The sequence below is a fragment of the Mobula hypostoma genome, chromosome 5 (genome assembly GCF_963921235.1).
Source record: "Mobula hypostoma chromosome 5, sMobHyp1.1, whole genome shotgun sequence".
NCBI classification, from domain to species: Eukaryota; Metazoa; Chordata; class Chondrichthyes; order Myliobatiformes; family Myliobatidae; genus Mobula; species Mobula hypostoma.
The window spans coordinates 115,544,393-115,564,989 of NC_086101.1; the positions used below are offsets into that span (position 1 = coordinate 115,544,393).

At 48.6% G+C, this 20,597-nt stretch overlaps 1 protein-coding gene across 4 annotated transcripts in view; it reads right to left on the bottom strand.

Annotated features, from left to right (window-relative positions):
* The window catches only part of LOC134346948 (activated CDC42 kinase 1-like), a 77,690-nt gene extending 67,997 nt beyond the window's left edge, over nt 1–9,693 (bottom strand). For 2 of the 4 annotated variants that reach the window (XM_063048842.1, XM_063048838.1), the window contains exon 1: nt 9,604–9,693. The gene's annotated coding sequence lies outside the window, so the exon portion shown is untranslated. Of the gene's footprint in view, nt 1–8,234; nt 8,403–9,603 lie in introns of those variants that run through there. The other 2 variants (XM_063048839.1, XM_063048840.1) reach the window with 2 other exon arrangements.
* Between the last annotated feature and the right edge of the window lie 10,904 nt (nt 9,694–20,597).

The following is a 20,597-nucleotide window of genomic DNA, read 5'->3' on the forward strand; positions in this document are numbered from 1 at the left end:
AGAGGTTTCAGAGGAGGTTTACAAGAATGATCCCGGGAATGAAAGGGCTACCATATCTGGAGCATTTGATGGCTCTGGGCCTGCCTTCACTGGAATCCAGAAGAATGAGGTGGGATCTCATTGAAATCTATGAAATATTGAAAGGCCTCGATAGAGCGGATGTGGAGAGAACGTTTCCTATGGTGAGGAAGTCTAAGACCAGAGGACACAGCCTCAGAATAGAGGAACATCCATTTAGAATGGAGATGAGGGGGAATTTCTTTTGTCAGAGAATGGTAAATCTGTGGAATTTGTTGCCACAGATGGCTGTGGAGACCAAGTCTTTGTGTATATTTAAGGCAAGGTTGGTAAGTTCTTGATCAGTCAGGACTTGAAGGGACAAGAGCAGAAGGCAGGACACTGGGGCTGAGAGGGAAATGGACCAGCCATGTTGAAATGGCAGAACAGACGCGATGGGCCAAATGGCCTCATTCTGCTCCTATGTCTTATGGTCTTGTGGGACAGCTTTACGTCCCACTCAGAGGAAGCTTCAAGTCCAGCACTACCCAGTGTGGTTCTTCCTCTGTTAGTGTGACAACATCATCAGATATTGATTGCACTGTCGGCGTGCACCAAACTCCTGACATTTTGCACAAAAATAAGACCTTACTTTTAAAATATACAAAATAATAGACAATAAAAAGACGTTATAGCCAACATTACTCCAATCCCAGTCATACGTAGTTGGGTTGAGTTGTTCTCCAATCTTGGCAATTTACTTGCAGACGTTTTGTCACCTTATGAGGAGAAATTGTCAGTGTGCTGTTCATTGTGGTGTCCCTCGAATGCTTGGCCCTTAAAAGATACTTTTCAATCAGCTGATCGGTCGTCATTTCAGAAACTCCATTGTGATGTGGCAATCCTCAGTATGAGCCAGGCCACAATGCATGAAGTTTGCCCCGCAGCCAATCAGTGACAAGATTTCCTCCCTACATCACAACTGAGTTTCTGTAATGATGAACAATCAACTGATTGAAAAGTACATAAAGGCCAAACATTTGGAGAAGACACCACAATCAAAAGCACACTGACAATGTCTCCTCACTTGGTGATGAATCGTTTGCCAAGATTGGGGAACAATCCAACCCAACCATCAACCATCTGAGCTACACATCTTCCAATTCTTTCTGGTCATAGAGGGTAAGAAACTTTCAAAATAAACACAAACCAGCCTCCTCTCCATTGGTAGGGCAACTGCTCTGCCTGAAACGATAAGAAATTGCAAGGAGTTGTGGACACAGCCCAGCCCATCACATAAACTAGTCTCCCCTCCATTGATCCTGCCTGCACTTTTTGCTGCCTCAGGAAAAAGGCCAATTTAATCAATGACCCCAGCCACCCTAGACACTCTCTTTCCCCCATCTCCTGTTGGACAGAAGTTATACAAGCCTAAGAACACATATTGCCAGGCTCAAGGAGACCTATCCTTGCTTAGGAAGGAGATTTAGGAAGACATCTAAAACTTTGACAAACTTCTATAGGTGTGTAGTGAAGAGTGTATTGACAGACTGCATCACAGCCTGGTTTGGGAACACCAAAGCCTTGAGCAGAGAACCCTACAAAATGTAATGGCTTTGGCCCAGTACATCACGGGTAAAGCCCTCCCAACCATTGAGCACGTCTACATGAAACACTGTTGTAGGAAAGCAGCATCCGTCAACAGAGATCCCCACCACCCAGGCCATGCTCTCTTCTTGCGGCTGCCATCTGGACTTTAGATACAACACTTGTAGAAATTCTTTGATGACTCAGCAGTAGTTTGCTGTATACAGGGAGGACAGCGGGATGAATACAGGGCCCTGGTGGAGGACTTAGTCAAATGGTGCCAGCTATCTCATCAGCAGCTCAACATTAGTAAGACAAAGGGGACGGTGATGGACTTTAAGAAGACTAAGCCTGCACTGCTCCCTGTTACTATTGATGGTGAGGACCTACAAGTACCTTGGGGGTGGCAGACTTGAGTGGAGCACCAACACAGAGGCTGTGTACAAGAAGAGCCAGAGTCACCTCTACTTCCTGAGGAGACTGAGGTCCTTTGGAGTATGCAGACCTCTCCTCCACACGGCCTATCAGTCTGTTGTTGCCAATACAATCTTCTATGCGGTGGTGTACTGGGGCAATGACATCAACACAGGTGATACCAGCAGGTTCAATAAACTGATTAGAAAGGCTGGCTCTGTTATAGGAGTCAAACTGGACACTCTGGAGGCTGTGGTAGAACAAAGGATCTGATGGAAAATGCTGGCAGTTCAGGACAATGTTTCTCACCCTCTGAATGCCACCTTGGCTGAACAGGGGAGCACCTTTAGTAATAGACAACTGCGCTGCTCCAAAGAGCGCTATGTGAGGTCATTTTTAACCCTCGGCCATTAGGCACTATAATGAGTCAACCTGTAGTCAGGGAAGTGATGACCCCTCCTCTTAGACTGCTTAAGGTAACTTATTGTTTCTTTCTTAACTTCTCTTCTAATATTTGTATATCTGTGCACTTGCAATGTTACTGTGACACTGTAATTTTCTTTGGAATTAATAAAGTATCTATCTATCTGGAAGGTACAAGAGCCTCAGGACTTGCACCAAGTTTAAGACCAGTTACTAGCTCTCAACCATCGGGGTCTCGAACAAAAGGGATAACTAGACTCAGTTGCTCCATCATTGAAATATTCCCACAACCGGTGATCTCACTTTAAGGACTCTGTATCTCATGTTCTCATTATTTATTGCTATTTATTTATATTTGCATTTGCACAGTTTGCTGTCTTCTGCACTCTGGTTGATCTTTCATTGATCCTGTTATAGTTACTATTCTATAGATTTGCTGAGTATGCCCACAGGAAAATGAATCTCAGGGTTGTATATTGTGACGTATATGTATTTGATAATAAATTTACTTTGAACTTATCCCACTGCTATAAGGCTATTGAATGAACCTCTGATTCATTTAAGATAAATTCTTGATCTCTTCATCTACCTTGTGGTGAACCTTACACTTTATTTGTCCACCTGCACCGCATCCTCTCTGTGACTGTTACTCTGTATCCTAAGTTTTTTTCTATTTAATACCTAACACTTTTAGGTATGCATTGATCTGTCTGGATAGAATGCAAACAAATGCTTTTTCCTGCATCTTGGTACATGCTCAATGGTTCGATTTAAGATCAGAGAATGTAGACAGTACACAACCTGAAATTCTTACCCTCCACAGACATCCTCAAAACAGAAGGAAAACCCCAAAGAATGAATGACAGAAAAACGTTAGAACCCCAAAGCCCCCACCCCCTCTCACGCACAAGTAGAAGCAAAGCATTAACCCTCCGCCCAGCCATTATCGGAGATTGTCTGTCTGGTTAGAGGTCCCATAAGCAGGACTTGTGATATGCAACAGCTGCTCATACGACCATCCACCTGCCCCCATGGCTTCATGTGACCCTGATCCGTGGTGTGGGGGGGGGGGCTAAGCAGGTGCCACACGTCGCCCAAGGGTGACCTGCAGGCTAGCGGAGGGAAGGAATATGTTACACCTCCTTTGGTAGAGATGCATCTCCCTACCTCCCCACCACCCAAAAACCTAAAGACTACACCAGAGACACGAGTTCAAATCCCACTACATTCTCAAGGGAACATAATATTAAATTTCTAAGAAATGGAATTAAAATTATAGTATTAGCAAGAAGATTGTCTCTAAAACCCAATCTGACCTGTGGACCCACAGAAATAGTGTAACTTTGATAATAAGTTATCAAAGTGACAATACCCTGGTCGGTGAGTGTAGTGTTTAATGTAATGCTATTATAGCACCTGCAGCCCCGGTTCAAATCCCCTGCTGTCTGTAAGGAGTTTGTACTTTCCCCCTGTGACCACATGGGTTCTTCTGGGAGCTTCAGTGTCCTTGCACGTCCTAACGGTCTACAGGTTAGTAGATTCATTGGTCATGTGGGTTTAATTAGGCAGCATGGGTGCATTGGACCAGAAAGACCGGCTACCAGGCTGTAAATAAAAGATAATCAAAATAAATATAATCAGCTCCTAGGGATGAATTGATCTCGTTGGTGATGTGAATGAGAAAGAAAGGAACCAGCTTCTGTCCTTCTTCAAGTTTCTGGAAAACCAGCTTTGCAGGTGGCCTGCTGACACGTGCTGCATTGGTGCCAGAGTCCGTCCCTCCTTCTCCCTCAGGGTGACCTGCTGACCCTGAGCTCTGAGCAGCCCAACTTGACAGGTAAGGCCAATGTGCGAACAGGGTCGGGGATAACCCATGTGGGATTTGGCCCCTTCCACCTCTCGAGCTTCCCAACCAACCCTGTCCTGGGTGTTTCTCCCCCCCCCCCACTATGAGACACTGTAGGCCGGATGTTCCCAGAAGACGGTGGGGAGGCTGTATTTCTCCGCCGAGACCTAGGACCTGCTTGGCAATATCCTCCTATGACAGGGTTTGTAACCGAATCAGAATCAGGTTTATTATCACCAGCGTATGTCATGAAATTTGTTGTTTTACGGCAGCAGTACAGTGCAGGATATAAAATATTACTGTATGTTACAAAAATAAGTTTAAAAGTAGTGCAAAAAAGGAATAGTGAGCTGTGTTCATGGCCCGAACTGGTGGCAGAGGGGAAGAAACTGTTCCTAAAGTGTATCCCTCATGGCAGTAACGAGAGCAGGGCATGTCCTAAATACTGAGAACGCCAATTCCGCTTTCTTGAGGCACAACCTCTGAAAGATGTCCTTGATGGCAGGGAGGGTTGTGCCTGTGATGGAGTTGTCTAATTCTACAGCCCTACGCAGCCCCTCGCATCGGTGCCTTCACACCACCTGGAACGCTCTGCACTGTAGACAGTTGCAAGAATCTTTGGTGACATACCAAGTCTCCTGAAACCCCCAACGAAGTAGAGATGCCACCAAAACTGTCTCCAGATCCGTGGATCCACAGAAGTGCCCTCGCCCAGACTGATGTATTTGGCAATACAGTGGAGAGTGACCCTTTCAGCCCTTTGAATAGCACCCACAGCAAACCCAATTAACTCTTTCCTAATCACGGGACAATATTACAAATCTCACTTCACATGCCCATGATAATAAACCTGATTCTGATTCTAATTCTAATCTATTAACTGACCCACTACGTCTTTGGACTGTGCAAGGACACCTGATGATGTGGGAGGATGAGAGGTGACCTGATAGAGGTGCATAAGATGATGAGAGGCATTGATCATGTGGATAGTCAGAGGCTTTTTCCCAGGGCTGAAATGGTTGCCACAAGAGGACACAGTTTTAAGGTGCTGGGGAGAAGGTACAGAGGAGATGTCAGAGGTAAGTTTTTCCACTCAGAGTGGTGAGTGCGTGGAATGGGCTGCCAGCAATGGTTGTGGAGGCAGATACGATAGGGATATTTAAGAGACTTTTGGAGAGGTACGTGGAGCTTAGAAAAATAGAGGGCTATAGGTAAGCCTAGTAATTTCTAAGGTAGGGACATGTTAGGCAGAGCTTTGTGGGCCGAAGGGTCTGTATTCTGCTGTAGGTTTTCTGTGAAACTGGAGCCCCAGGGAAAACCCACACATTCCACAGGGAGGACGTAGAGACTCCTAACAGAGGCACCGGAATTGAACTCCGAACTCCAGGTGGCCCCGAGCCGTAACAGAATCACGCCCACTGTTACGCTACTGTGGCGGCCAGTGTCTCCGAGTTCTAACGACTGACCGGTGGCACCACCGTCTTGTGTGGAGGCTCCAGTTCACAGGATCGCGAGAGGATGCAGTGGTCAGAGACCCAGCCAAGTCCATCTCAGGCACAAGCCCCCCACCATCGAGACCATCTTCAACAGGCACTGACTCAAGAATGTGGCTCCATCACAAAGAAACCTCACCACCCTCTTCTCATTGCTACCATCAGGGAGGAGGTACAGGAGCCTGAAGACACACACTCAATGTTTTGGAAACAGCTTCATCCACTCCATCATCAGATTTCTGAATAGTCCATGAACACTAGCTCAATATATGTCTTTGACACTATGTATTTAATCTATAACATATAGTCATTTTTGTGTCTACATGATACACGTCAGTGAGAACAAACCTGAGTCTGATTCGGATTCAGTCACTTGAGCCAGGCAGAATGCCTGGGAGATGGTGAATTCTGTGCCAGGCAGAATGCCTGGGAGATGATGAATTCTGAGCCAGGCAGAATGCCTGGGAGATGGTGAATTCTGTGCCAGGCAGAATTCCTGGGAGATGGTGGATTCTGTGCCGGGCAGAATGCCTGGGAGGTGGTGGATTCTGTGCCGGGCAGAATGCCTGGGAGATGGTGAATTCTGTGCCAGGCAGAATGCCTGGGAGATGGTGAATTCTGTGCCAGGCAGAATGCCTGGGAGATGATTAATCCTATGCCGGGCAGACCGCCTGGGAGATGGTGAATTCTGTGCCAGGTACGAAGTTTAAAGATGCGCCATTGAAGACAAAGTCCTGTATTATGTTTTGTAACTTCAAGGCATTAAATTAATTCAATGGAAGGCACGGGAGACCGTGGATCTATCTTCAGGTCTACTCTTAAGAGAGGCACACCCACATCATGTCAATTCAAGTCAATTCAACCATATTATTGTCATTTCAACCATAAACTGCTGGTATAGTACACGATAAAAATGAAACAACATTCTTCCAGGACCATGGTGCGTGATGGCGCATGTAATTCACGTATTTATACGTGTAACCTATGCAGGGTGGGGGGTCGGGGCATTGATGTTTCTATCATTCATTCTATGGTGTTTCTTGTTTTGTGGATGTCTGTGAAGAGTACAAATTTCAGGTTGTATACTGTATACACTCTCTGATATTAAAAATGAACATCTAAACCTGTAATGAATTATTTAAATGAACAAGAATGCCTACTCAACCAATATAGATACAAGACTACTCCAATATTATTTAACTATAAAATATGCAAAATCCTGTGTCAGTGCATCACTGTGGGCAAGCCAAATGATACCAGTCCATCTTCCCTCCAGAAACAACTTCCCACTTAGTCATACTTCCCATCAGAGGACAGATTCCTGGGTGGATCACCACCACTCATCCCTTGCGTCAATTATCCCGTGCTGGGGATGACGGTATCTAGTTTCTGAACCGCCCACCCCATGTGGCTCACTGACCCGATTACAGACTGCTCAACGTAAACAAAGCTGTGAAAACACAGTCAGCAGGAAGCTGGAGCCATCTTCCAAACAGAATCGCTTAGCCACCTCCACACACCTTTACAACAGTCTCAGATACACAGAACCTTACCGTACCAGTGACCCAGGTTCAATTCACATCGCTGTCTGAAAGCAGTTTGTATGTTCTCCTTGTGAGTTTGAGGGGATCTGGTTTGCCACCTAAAAAACTCAAAAACTTCTACAGACGTACCGTGGAGAGCATTCTGACATCACTGTCCGGTATGGGGGGTAGGGGAGCGTCACTGCGCAGGATCGAATTAAGTTGCAGAGAGTTGTAAACTCAGTCAGCTCCATCATGGGCACTGGGCTCTGTAGTATCCAGGACATCTTCAAGGGGCAGTGCCTCAGAAAGGGGGCATCCATCATTAAGGACCCCCATCAGGGCATGTCCTCTTCTCAATGTTACCATCAGGGAGGAGGTACAGGAGCCTAAAGACACACACTCAGTGATTCAGAAATCGGTTCTTCCCTTCTGCCATCAGATTTCTGAATGGACATTGAACCCATGAACACTAACTCACTATTTTTGATTATTTCTGTTCTTGCATTACTATTTTTTAATTTAACTAATATACATACTGTATAGACACATTGCAATTTTTCCCTTTATTATCATGTATTGCATTGTTCTGCTGATGCCAAGTCAGACATATGCCGGCAATATTAAACCCGATTCTGATATGCATGGATTTCCTCCAGGTGCTCTGGTTTCCTCTCACAGTCCAAAGATCTTCTATTTAGTAGATTAATTGGTCATTGTAAATCACCCTGTGATTAGGCTAGGTTTAAATCAGTGGGCAGTGTGGATCGAATGACCAGAAGGGCCTATTCTGCACTGTATCTCAATAAATACATTTTTTAAAAGATATACTAGAAACCAATGCCCTGGACAGATGCTTATTCAGAAACTAGATCCATACAAAGCAAGATCCACTTAAAATCTCAATCAGCAGAATTTAAAATCCATTGAGAAACTGAACCCAGAACTGACCTAGAAACGAGGTTTGACACCGAAGTTGAGGCCGACGTCAAGTCCTGCTTAGAAGTTCAAATCAACAGAGGGCAAGTTCAACTCAGAAAGAGATAAATTTACCGAACTCAGCAGGTCAGGCAGCATCTTTGGGAAATAATAAACAGCGACATTTCAGACCGGGACCCTTCGTCAGGACTGAGAAGCCGGGGAGGGGAAGATACCAAAATAAAGAGGGGAGGGGAGGGGAGGGGAGGGGAGGGGAGGGGAGGGGAGGGGAGGGGAGGGGTAGGAGGCTGGCTGGAAGGTGATAGGTGAAGCCAAGTGGGTGGGAAAGGTGAAGGGCTGGAGAGGAAGGAATCGGAGAGGAGTGTGGGACATGGGGGAAAGGGAAGGAAGAGGGGACCCTGGGGGAAGTGATGGGCAGGTGAGAAGTTAAAGGTCAGAGTGGGGAATAGAAGGGAGGGGGGATTTTTTTAATCAGAAGGTGAAATCCATATCCATGCCATCATGTTAGAGGCTGCCCAGGCAGAACACAAGGGCCGTGCTCCGCCACCGGGAAGGTGGCCTCATCTTGGTACGGGGGAGGTCATGGACTGACATGTCTGAAGGGGAACGGGAGTGGGAATCCGAATTAAAATGTTTGTCCACCGAGAAGTTCCACTTTCGGCGGATGGAAGAGCTGTTTGACACAGCGGCTCCCCAGAGAATCAAACCAAACCCCCACTAATCTAAATACTCCTTTCAAATCCGTCTAGGAACTGAGATCTGGGTAGTATCTGTCACACAGGAACAAACAGGCCCGTGTTTGAGTGTTGAGTGTATGTATGTGCAGGAATTAAGGGCAGGAGACACCTCACAACCCCTTGGTGACTCAGAAACCAAAATACTAACAGAACTTCCGCATTCCCCAATCTCGGCCTTCAAAGGCGGGAGAGTATTAGAGGTATAAAGATGTTTTGAAAGATTTGTTTTGTTCATTTTAAATAAATCTTTGGTAATACAGCCAGGGGACTGCGTACAAAATAGACAAGACGGGACAGGACCCGGAGGAATGTGCGAAACCTGTTTCAGGCGCATCAGTACTTTCTTTCCTTGGGGAGTCACTTTGATAAACTTTACAACGGCAACTCAGAAGCCTTCCCTCCACACACCAGGATGGCAGTTTTAATTTCCAGCTGGATTTCATCCAGGAATGTCACATCTCATTTAATAAAACGCCAGAGACTGCTGGCAGGGTGGTCGACGATGTAATGGGAGCCCCGCGCCTTTAAGACTCCCGGTTTGCAGAAGGGCGGCCCTGCAGGAGAACAACCGGGTGGCGACTGCGGCCGACAAGGCGCTAGTTAAAGATAAAATCCCTTCCTTCCCTCCTCGCCGCCTCACTCACCTGCAACTCCGGCTCCAGCGCCGACTCTGCGGTGGACTGGCTTCAAGCCACACCTGGCGGAACAGGTATGGGCGTGGCCAGGGAGGTGGGCGCGGTCCCGCTCCTGGAACAGGTGAGGGCGGGCTCAGAGCCAGTGGGTGGTGTCAGGGAGGGGGTGGCCATCCTTGGCGGGACAGGTGAGGGCGGGTCCACAGCCAGGTTTATAGGGGTGGTATCCCCACCTGGCGAACCAAGTGTGCTCGTACCTCCACATGGGGTCGACAGGCATCAGAAGGACTCTCTGATCTACGGGCTGTTCCCGGGGACGCACACGGAGACCAACATCCGGTGCTGCTGGCCCAGATCATCAACTCGGTGAAAGACGCTCTTTGGTCGGCCCGAAACTTGATGATCTACCAGCACATGGAGATGTCTGTGGGAGAATGCTGCCGACTGGCACATTCTCGGCTGCAGGAGTACGTGCTGAGGGACGCACTGAAACTCGGTGCAGCCACCGCAAGGGCCCGGTGGGGAAGGACCACGGTATAGGTTTCGCCACCCGTGGGAGTGGGAGGGGTCGGGGGGCGGGGAGTATACCCCTCAACAATGATATGGTAAGGTGAACAACTGGAGTGCCACGTGGTTGGCCATAAGTATGGATATGTACAGACTATAAAGGAAACGTATGTAAAGGATGGGAAGTTATTGAATGGTTTATTGTATATAATTTATTTTTGTATAAAGTATATTTTGAAATTTAAAAAATCAGAAGAGACCCGCAGGTGCACTGGGCACGGCCACAGGTGAAGGAGGGGAGCGGCCATGAATGCATTACCAGGCAAATTTCCTCTGTTTGGGGGTTGAGAAGTTACTTCCACAAACATGAGAAAATCTGCAGTTGCTGGAAATCCAAAGCTACACGCAAACAAATGCTGAGGGAACTCAGCAGGCCAGGCAGCATCTAGGGGAAAGAGTGAACAGTCGATGTTTCGGGTGAGACCCTTCTTCAGCACTGGAAAGGAAGGGTAAGAAGATGGGGTGGGAGGACAGGAAGACCTACAAGGTGGCAGGTGATAGGTGAATCTGGGAGAGGGGGCAGGGTGAAGTAAAGAGCTGGGAAGTTGATTGGTGAAAGAGGTAACGGGCTGGAGAAGGGGTAATCTGATCGGAGAGGACAGAAGACCATGGAAGAAAGGGAAGAGCGAGGAGCACCAGAGGGAGGTGATGGGCAGGTAAGGAGAGAAGGTGAGAGGGAAATGGGAACGGGGAATGGTGAAGGAGTTGGGGTGGGGGTCATTACCAGAAGTTCGAGAAGATGATGTTCATGCTATTAGGTTGGAGGCTACCCAGTTGGAATAATAAGATGTCGCTCCTCCAACCTGAGCGTGGCCTTGTCGAGGCGGTAGAGAGAGCCATGGACTGTCATGTCGGGATGGGAACGGGAAGAAGAATTGAAATGGGCGGCCACTGGGAGATCCTGCTTTTCTGACTCCCATTCTGTTTCTGTCACAGATGGGATTCTGACAGGAGAGCTGAGGTTTATTTATACCTCGTGCAGCTTGCCAGGATCTCGTCTCCTCCTAACGGAACATCCCAAATGCTGGTGCTGATGGGTCTCAAGAGCGGAGGCATTGCATTTATCTCTAGGGATTTTCTACACATCCATTCCCGAATGGGAATCTGCTCCCTAGACAGGAACCGAGATGGTGTGCAAATCCCACATGCATGACACCCGATGTCAGAATCGAACCTGGGTCTCTACCTGCTGCGCCATTATGTCTGCCCCACTTCTGTACTTTGGGTAATTGAAAAGTTGTTGACCTCAGATGTTAAGTTTGTTTCTCTCTCCTCGGATGCTGCCTGACCCGCTGAACATTTCCAGCCTTCTTTGTTTTCGTTTCAGCTTTTCAGCAGCTGCAGTTTTTTGCTGTAGTCTGAACCTGCCTTTGCGTAGCACCCATTCCAGAGCCCATAAAAAGTTCAGTTCACATCAGCACAGTACAGGTCCTGCTTCTAAGGTGTTGAAGGAAGAGACATAAGAACACCACGGTGGTGTAGTGGTTAGCGTGACTCGGGGAGTGCTGGAGTTCTGAGTTCAATTCCAACGCACTTCTTTAAGGAGTCGCCACACATCCTCCCTGTGGGTTTACTCTGGGTGCTCTGGTTTCCTCCCACAGTCATTGTAAAATTGTCCTGTGATGAGCTTAGGGTTAAATCGGGTTTGTCGGGGGTGCAGTGTGAATTGAAGAGCCGTGCAGTATCACTAAATAAATAAAGAGGCTTGAAAAGTATCAGAAAGTAGATTAAAGTTTTATTAGTATTGCAGTCTTGATGAAGACAGTGTTTTTTCCACAGAATGCATACCTTATTAAAGTTGCCTGTTAGAGGAGATCTTGCATTTATACACCTCTTTCTGGAAAAATGATTCTTTCACCAGACAGTCGTGTTGGGGGGTAGGGGACATGACTGCCGGTTTTAATCAGCAAGATCACACAAACTGCAATGGTCAGATAACCTGCCATACTGCAATGGATCCAGCGAGACAACTTTCTGGCTTCTCATCTAGTCATATAGTCGCACAGCAGGTGAAAGGCCTTTCAGCCCATCGAGTCCCTGCTGACTATCAATCATTTATATTAAATCCACTCTATTCTCCCCTCATTCCATCAGTTCCCCCCAAGTTCTACCCCTCACCCACACACACTACAGAGAACATAGACCATTAGAGTACAGTACATTTCCTTCAGCCCGCAGTGTTGTGCCAACCTTTTAACCTACTCCAAGATCAATCTAACCCTTCCCTCGCACGTAGCCTTCCATTTTGCCTTCATCCATGTGCCCATCACTCGGGGGGTGGGGGTAATGCACAAGCGGCCCACTAACCCACCAACCCCGCATGCCATTGTGATGCAGGAGGGAACGGAGCACCCTGGGGGTGGAAAATCACACGGTCGCAAGGAGAACGTGCAACCTCCACCCTCACACAGCGTCGGAGATCGGGCTCGGACTTGGCTCTCAGGCGTTGGGAGGAGGCAGCTCTAATGCACGTCACTCGGTCCTTCAATATCACCTCTCTGAGTAAGACAGCGCAGCAGTGCCTCCACTTCCTGAGGAGGCTGAGCAAGTGAGGCTCCCCCAACGCCCCCCACTTCCCATCTTAACTGTGTTTTACAGGAGCACCACTGGGAGCGTCCTGACAGGCTGCATCTCCATCTGGTATGGGAACAGCCGAGCATCGGACTGGAAATCCCTACAAAGGACAGTGAGAACAGCTGAGAGGATCACTGGGGTCAATCCATCGGGGAAATTTATCAGGAATGCTGAATACACAGGGCCTTTCGTCTTATCAAGGATCCCACTCATCCATTCAGTATTCTCTTTGACTTTCTACCACCAGGCAGGAGACTCCGATGCAGAAAGACAAGAACAGTCAGGATGGGAAACAGTATCTTTCCTCAGGACATTGGGTTTCTGAGCTCCCTGCTGCATCACATTCAAAGTGTCACCGGTTCCATACCTTACAATATTTAATTTGTACGCTTTAGTTTGTTATTTATGTGTGATTCATCAACAGATCTTATCCTTACTTTAATAAATTATTGTGTGTTATGTGTACCCAGTTCCGGAGAAACATTGTCTCCTTTGACAGTATGCATGTATGTAGTTACATGACAATAAACTTGACTTGACTAATAACTAAAATGGATCCATACTGCAATGGATAACTAATAACTAATAACTAAAAACTTGCCTTAGGAGTGGATAGGGCCAGCTGAGGAGATGGTAATCCCAGTGGTGACCCACACTGTCAGGACTGCACTGAAGCTCGAACACGTAGATTACGAATACTCAGTCCTATTCTGCCAATCAATAAGGTTCAATTGTAATCTCATCTATACAATCCCAGTGACCTTCCTCTTGCCTGCCTAGATCCCTCTGTCCAAACACAAAACTCCACTCCCATTGCCCTTTGAGGAAGAGAGTTCTAAAGACCCAACAAGAGGAAAAGATTTCACCCAGACTCTGTCCGAAATGGCTCCCCTTGTTTTTCTTTACCAGTGACCCCTAATTCTAGATTCTTCCAGATCTCCTTTAAGAGACTCTTAGATAGGTACTTGGAGCTTAGAAAAATAGAGGGCTACGTGGTAGGGAAATTCTAGGCAGCTTCTAGAGTAGGTTATATGGGCAGCACATTGTGGGCCAAAGGGCTTGTAAAGTGCTGTAGATTTCTATGTTTCTGTTCCCATACCCGCCCTGCCCAGACTCCTCAGGATCTGACACTGTCCAATTTCTATAGAGTTATAGAAACTACAGTACAGAAACAGGCCCTTTGGCCCATCTAGTCCATGCTGAACCACTGAAACTGCCTACTCCCATCAACCTGCACCATGACCATAGCCCTCTGTACCCCTACCATCCGTGTACCTATCCAAACTTCTCTTAATGTTGAAATTGAGCTCACATGCACCACTTGCACTAGCAGCTCATTCCACACTCTCACCACTCCCTGAGTGAAAAAATTTCTCCTCATGATCCCCTTAAACTTTTCACCTTTCACCCTTAACCCATGACCTCTAGTTGTAGTCCCACCCAACCTCAGTGGAAAAAGCACTGAGGCAACCATCTACTACCACTCCCTGGCTTCTCCTGTGAAGCCAATGTCTAATCCAATTTATTACCTTGTCTTGAATGCTGAGAGACTGAACCTTCTTGACCAGCTTCCCATGCAGTACCTTGTGAAAGCCTTGCTAAAGTCATGTAAACAACATTCACTGTCTTGCCTTCATTGACTTTCTTAGTAACTTGCTTGAAAAACTCCACAGGATAGGTTAGACACAGACTGCCACACACAAAGCCATGTTGACTATCCCTAATCAGTCCAGGTCTATCCAAGTAATCACATTCTCTTAGAATAGCTTCTAACAGCTTTCCCACTACTAATGTCAGGCTCACCGGCCTATCATTTCCTGGTTTATGTTTAGAGTCTTTCTTAAAGAGCAGAACAACATTAGCAATCCTCCAATCCTCTGGTACTTCACCTGTCACCTGATTTAAATATCTCTGCTGGGGCCCCTGCACTGACGTCCCACAGGATCCGAGGGAACACCTGGTCAGGTCCTGGGGATCTGTCCACCCTGATTTGCCTCAAGACAGCAAACACCCCCTCCTCTGTAATCTGTACAGGGACCAGGATCTCTCTGCTGCTTTGCCTCACTTTGTGTCCGTATCCCATTAAGTTTTCCAAGTCTCTGGTTTGGGATTGAAACTCACAACCTCCTGCTTCCGAGGCTAAGTCAAGGTGATGAGATTGACAGTAATACACAAGGTTACTTCCATGACAAGGGGAGACTAGATCATTCATAACATTATGAGAAACACAGTCCGAATCTTAATTCCATGGTGAAAATGCCAAGTACATAAGGTTAAGATGTAGGAGCAGAATTAGGCCATTTGGCCCATCGAGTCTGCTCCGCCATTTCATCACGGCTGATCCATTCTCCCTCTCAGCCCCAGTCTCCTGCTTCCTCCCTATAAGCCTTCATGCCCTCTGCTTAAATATACGCAATGACTTGGCCTCCACGGCCGCCTGTGACAGCAAATTCCACAGATTCACCACCCTCCGGCGAAAGAAATTCCTCCTCATCTCCGTTCTAAATGGACGTCCCTCTATTCCGAGGCTGCGCCCTCAGATCCTAGACTCCCCCACCGTAGGAAACATCCTCCCCACATCAAGGCCTTTCAACATTCAAGAGGTTTTAATGAAATCCACCCCCCCACCATGCACAGAAAGTCAGAGGGGCAAAGTTTAAGGGAGATGTGCTGGGCAAGTTTTTTTTTATATATTGTGTTTTATAATGCAGACCCTCCCAATCCAAGGACCTATTGCCAGCCACGTGACCAGTTAGATTACTGACCCAGACGTCTTTGGACTGTGGGAGGAAACCGGGGCACCCGGAGGTCATGTGGTCACAGGGAGAACATACAGACAGCAGACAGCGATTGTACCCGGATTGCTGGCGCAGTGACAGAGTTATACTCACAGCTACACGACCATGCCACCACACCCCCACCCCCATCGCAAGACTTTAATTTTACACACGGCGGTGAGTGACTAGATAGGGCCGAGGTGGAAGCAGAAATGTCAATGTGTTCAGGACAGCACATGAATACGTAGAGAGTGGAGCAACGTGGATCAGGAGGAGGCAGAGATATTTGGTTTAAATCGGCATTGTGATCCTGCTCGGCATGGATATTGTGGGATGAATGGCTGCACTCTTCTATGTTCTATAAGGCACTAGATAACACATTCTTAACCAATATTAAACTCACTGCCTCTCGGGTGCGTGAAATTGGTCTGAGACACAGGACAACCAGGTCCTGTTTTCAGGTGGGCTTCCCAACATCTGGTGGGATCAACATATGGAGGTTCCATTACAGGTCTTTCCCATCTCCAGCTCGTTTCCCACCTCCCAGAACGCAAGAGCTGGTGGGATCAACAACTGGAGGTCCCATCACAGGTTCTTCCCATATCCAGTTGGCTTCCCATCTCTGTGGACCCAACTTCTGGTGGGATCAACATCTGGAGGTTGCATCACAGGCTCTTCCCATCTCCAGTTCGCTTCCCATCTCTGTGGATCCAACATCTGGTGGGATTAAAATCTGGAGGTCCCACCACCATCACAGGTCCTTCCCATCTCCAGCTGGCTTCCCATCACCAACTGACTGCCCATCTCCATGGACTCAACATCTGGAGATCCCACCACATGTCCTTCTCATTTGCAGCTGGTTTCCCATCTACATGGACCCAATATCTGGAGGCTGCATCTCAGGTTTTTCCTATCTCTGTGGACTCAACACCTGTTGGGATCAATATCTGAAGGGCCCACCACAGGTCTTTCCCATTTCCAGCTGCCTACGTGGACCCAACATCTGGGGGTCTCATCACAGATCCATACCATCTCCAGTGGCTCAGCCCTGTGTGACAAATTTCCCTGTGGTCCAGTATTTTTATAGTAAGTGGGCAAAGGTTTGCAGTGAAGTGAAAGGCTACTTCAGAATGGTTTTACCATCTTGGCAAATTAATTGCTGAGGGCATCTCACAATAGTGCAATAAGCAAAAAACTCCAGCTCTGGGATGTCCCTGGGAAGCCTTTGAGATGAGAAGAAACCTCTCCCTCCACTCTCTCTGAGCTCTGTCCCACTCCCTCCTCACTCTCGACCCTCTCTCCATCTCTCCATGATCCCTCCGTCTCTCTCCCTCCACCCTCCTGTGTTTCAAAGGATGGGGGGGCAGGGGGGCAGTGATGTTGGAGTAAAATGGCTGGGATAGACCAGGGATGGAGGGGAGAAACCTCGGTGGTGATAACACCCCCTTCCCCTGAACAGTGAAAACTGTTCCCAAGTCAAACAAAACTCAGCCTCCTCATGATCCAGTCGTCTAATTGGAGGAAGCCCTACACCATCAATGAGGGTCAATCACCTCTGATTCTGGAATACCACCCCTACACGTCACCTATCCCACCACACTTGCCCCACCCCACCCCCTGCGTGACTGATGCATCAATGTCCATGTCAGTACAACCAACGCCCACCTCACCGGCTGAGCTCCTCCAGACATGAACCACTATACCAGGCATCACCGCGAGCCCTCCTGCCATCACCTCCGCGGTTGGTCAACTGGGAACACACCTCCGCCCAATGTGTTGCCTGCAGTTCGATCGTGACCCTGTCCCGCAGAGTTGAGGGTTTGAATCTCACCAGAGGCATGGGGATTGATGACTCCTCAGAGGGGAAGGGGCACTGCGATTTCCCCCAATGAGCCTTGAAGCCTCAGTCCTCTTAGAAAGCACAGAAAGATCCCATGACTTTGGTGATGATCTCTCTATAACACAAAACGGATCCTATTTAAGAACACCATACTTATTGCAGTCCAGAAGCAAGCCATTCACCCATCAAGTTGATGCAGGTACCCAAGGGAGCAATCACATCAGTCACTTCCCTTTCCAAGTGAGGCTGCCAGTTAGGATGGAACCAGAGATCTCCAAGCTGGGTCCTGCTCTTTGGACACACTGAAGGATGTCATCCAATGCCTCGTGATGTCGCTCCCCCTCCCCATGTCCTGTTCTGCACTGAAGGGGCTGCTCTTCAGTTTCTGGATGCACTTTAGCCCCATGCTCCTGATCTTCAGTCACCTGATGCGGAGAGGGGCTGGGTCCTTTGGTGGAGGTGGATCTCCTGGTCAGTTTGTCCCTGGGCCTGGCCAAGGTCTAGAGAGCTGGGTAGCCAAGGATTTGCCCAAGCCAGCTGCCTGGCCCTCTTTCAGGATCACGTCCATGCCTGTGTCAGGCCTGTGCATAATAGAGGTCACTTGCTACTTGTTTCTAACTATTCACCTGCAGCCTATTTAAACCCAGCTCTCACCCAAGGTCCTTGTTCATTGAAGTCCTGGTCTTCGTTGCTGGTTGTGTTTCGTATCTGTTCTCTCTTGTTGTGTGGTCCCTCTTGGCTTGTTATTTTTCAGTCCATTGTTAAAGTTATTGCTCACCGCTGAATTGTCTCCACTGCTCTCCTTTTGGGTCAAGCCTCCTTTTTTGGGTGGCAGGGTGGAGATACGTCTCTACCAGAGGAGGTGTTAGGTGCTCTTTCCCTCCACTAGACTGCAGGTCACCTTGGGCAAGGTGTAGCACCTGCTTCGCCCCAGATCAGCATCACATGAACCCACGGGAGCAGGTGGTGGATGGTCATATGAGCAGCCAGTGCAGATCAGAAATCCTGGTTATGTGACCACTGACACCAGGCAGACAATCCCTGAAGAGTATTGATAATGGCTGGGGTCACCCCTCACTGCCCAGAAGAAGACAACGACAGACCACTTCTGAGAAAAATTTGCCAAGACCAGTCATGGTCATGAGACACCGCACATACGAACCAGCTCTTCCACATTTCCGAACAGCCTAGTGCATGGGGGACCATGGCAGGTCAGGGTCTCCGGTGCGGTCTGAATAGATAATCAGGTTGTAATTTGAAACTCAGTGCGAATCTTGGTACGATGGTGACGCTGTGACGCTGTAATCACTGAAGAAACCTCCTTTGGAGCGGGAAGAAGAAAATCTCTCGGGTGGAAACCGCGGGTACAGGGAATTGGAAATAAAATCCTGGAAACTCCCAGCAGATCGAGCTGCGTGCGCGCAGAGAGGAAGACGGGGTCAGTGCCTTTGTTCAGATAAGTTTACCTTAGGGTCCACCGGTTGTCGCTTGGAGCTCGGCGTTAAGCTGCTCGTTCGAGAAAGCGAGAAATGTTGGATTCTAAAGGGATGCCTCATGTTGAAACCGAGGAGACATTTTGTATTCGTGGGAAGTCCTGCCCGTGGCCGGGTTACTGTTGCAGAAGGTGCGGAAAAGAGCTGGTATGAGCGTTAACCCATTGTTGCCCAAACCAATCCAATAACACAGTCCTGGCGATAGGGAGCGGCGTCGCAGCGCATCCGTGCTGTGGTCCATATGTGTGTCGGTGTTCCCGCTCCAGGTATCTCTCCCCGGCGCCGCCCCTGACGAGACTGGGCGTCCTTCCGCCGAGCACAGCCGTCTGCCACTGCGGGTGTGTGGGAGGAGATCCTACCGTGGCGAGGGGCGGACGAGCTGTCGGGTCGGTCCGTCTGCAAAAGCCTCACCCACCGCCGCTTCGAGCTGTGCGAGACCTGGAACGTCGCGTCACGACTCAGGTCTCCGATAGATCCAGAGGATGCTAACGGCTCCTCAGCGGAGAGAAGAGGGAGGGTGGGGCTCGCTACCGACCGCAGAGGTGGAGGCGAGCGACGGGGAGGACCTCGTCAGGAAGGGGACGGGCGGTAGTGCGGCGGTAGGGGTGGAGGCGGGAGGGAGGGGGGACCTCACGGGGTATAAACCCCATAAGAGAGTAACTGGGTCGTTCTGACAGCTGATTCACTGTTTCACAGCTGTATATGTTCTGAGATCAAGTGCGTCGATGTATGTGTGTGATCCGTCTGTGTATGTCTACGTACTGTGTATGTATGTGTCTGTATTGATATGTGTGTATGTGGTAATGTTTGTGTGTGTGTAAAACGGGTTTCACTCTGTGTCTGACCCTGGGAGTGTGTGATGGGACAGTGTAGAGGAAGCTTCACTCTGTGTCTGACCCTGGGAGTGTGTGATGGGACAGTGTAGAGGGAGCTTCACTCTGTGTCTGACCCTGAGTGTGTGATGGGACAGTGTAGAGGGAGCTTCACTCTGTGTCTGACCCTGAGTGTGTGATGGGACAGTGTAGAGGGAGCTTCACTCTGTGTCTGACCCTGAGTGTGTGATGGGACAGTGTAGAGGGAGTTTCACTCTGTGTCTAACCCTGGGAGTGTGTGATGGGACAGGGTAGAGGGAGCTTCACTCTGTGTCTGACCCTGGGAGTGTGTGATGGGTCGGTGTAGAGGGAGCTTCACTCTGTGTCTAACCCTGGGAGTGTGAGATGGGACAGTGTAGAGGGAGCTTCACTCTGTGTCTGACCCTGGGAGTGTGTGATGGGACAGTGTAGAGGGAGCTTCACTCTGTGTCTGACCCTGGGAGTGTGTGATGGGACAGTGTAGAGGGAGCTTCACTCTGTGTCTGACCCTGGGGGTGTGTGATGGGACAGTGTAGAGGGAGCTTCACTCTGTGACTGACCCTGGGAGTGTGTGATGGGACAGTGTAGAGGGAGCTTCACTCTGTGTCTGACCCTGGGAGTGTGTGATGGGACAGGGTAGAGGGAGCTTCACTCTGTGTCTGACCCTGGGAGTGTGTGATGGGTCGGTGTAGAGGGAGCTTCACTCTGTGTCTAACCCTGGGAGTGTGTGATGGGACAGTGTAGAGGAAGCTTCACTCTGTGTCTAACCCTGGGAGTGTGTGATGGGACAGTGTAGAGGGAGATTCACTCTGTGTATAACCCTGGGAGTGTGTGATGGGACAGTGTAGAGGGAGTTTCACTCTGTGTCTGACCCTGGGAGTGTGTGATGGGACAGTGTAGAGGG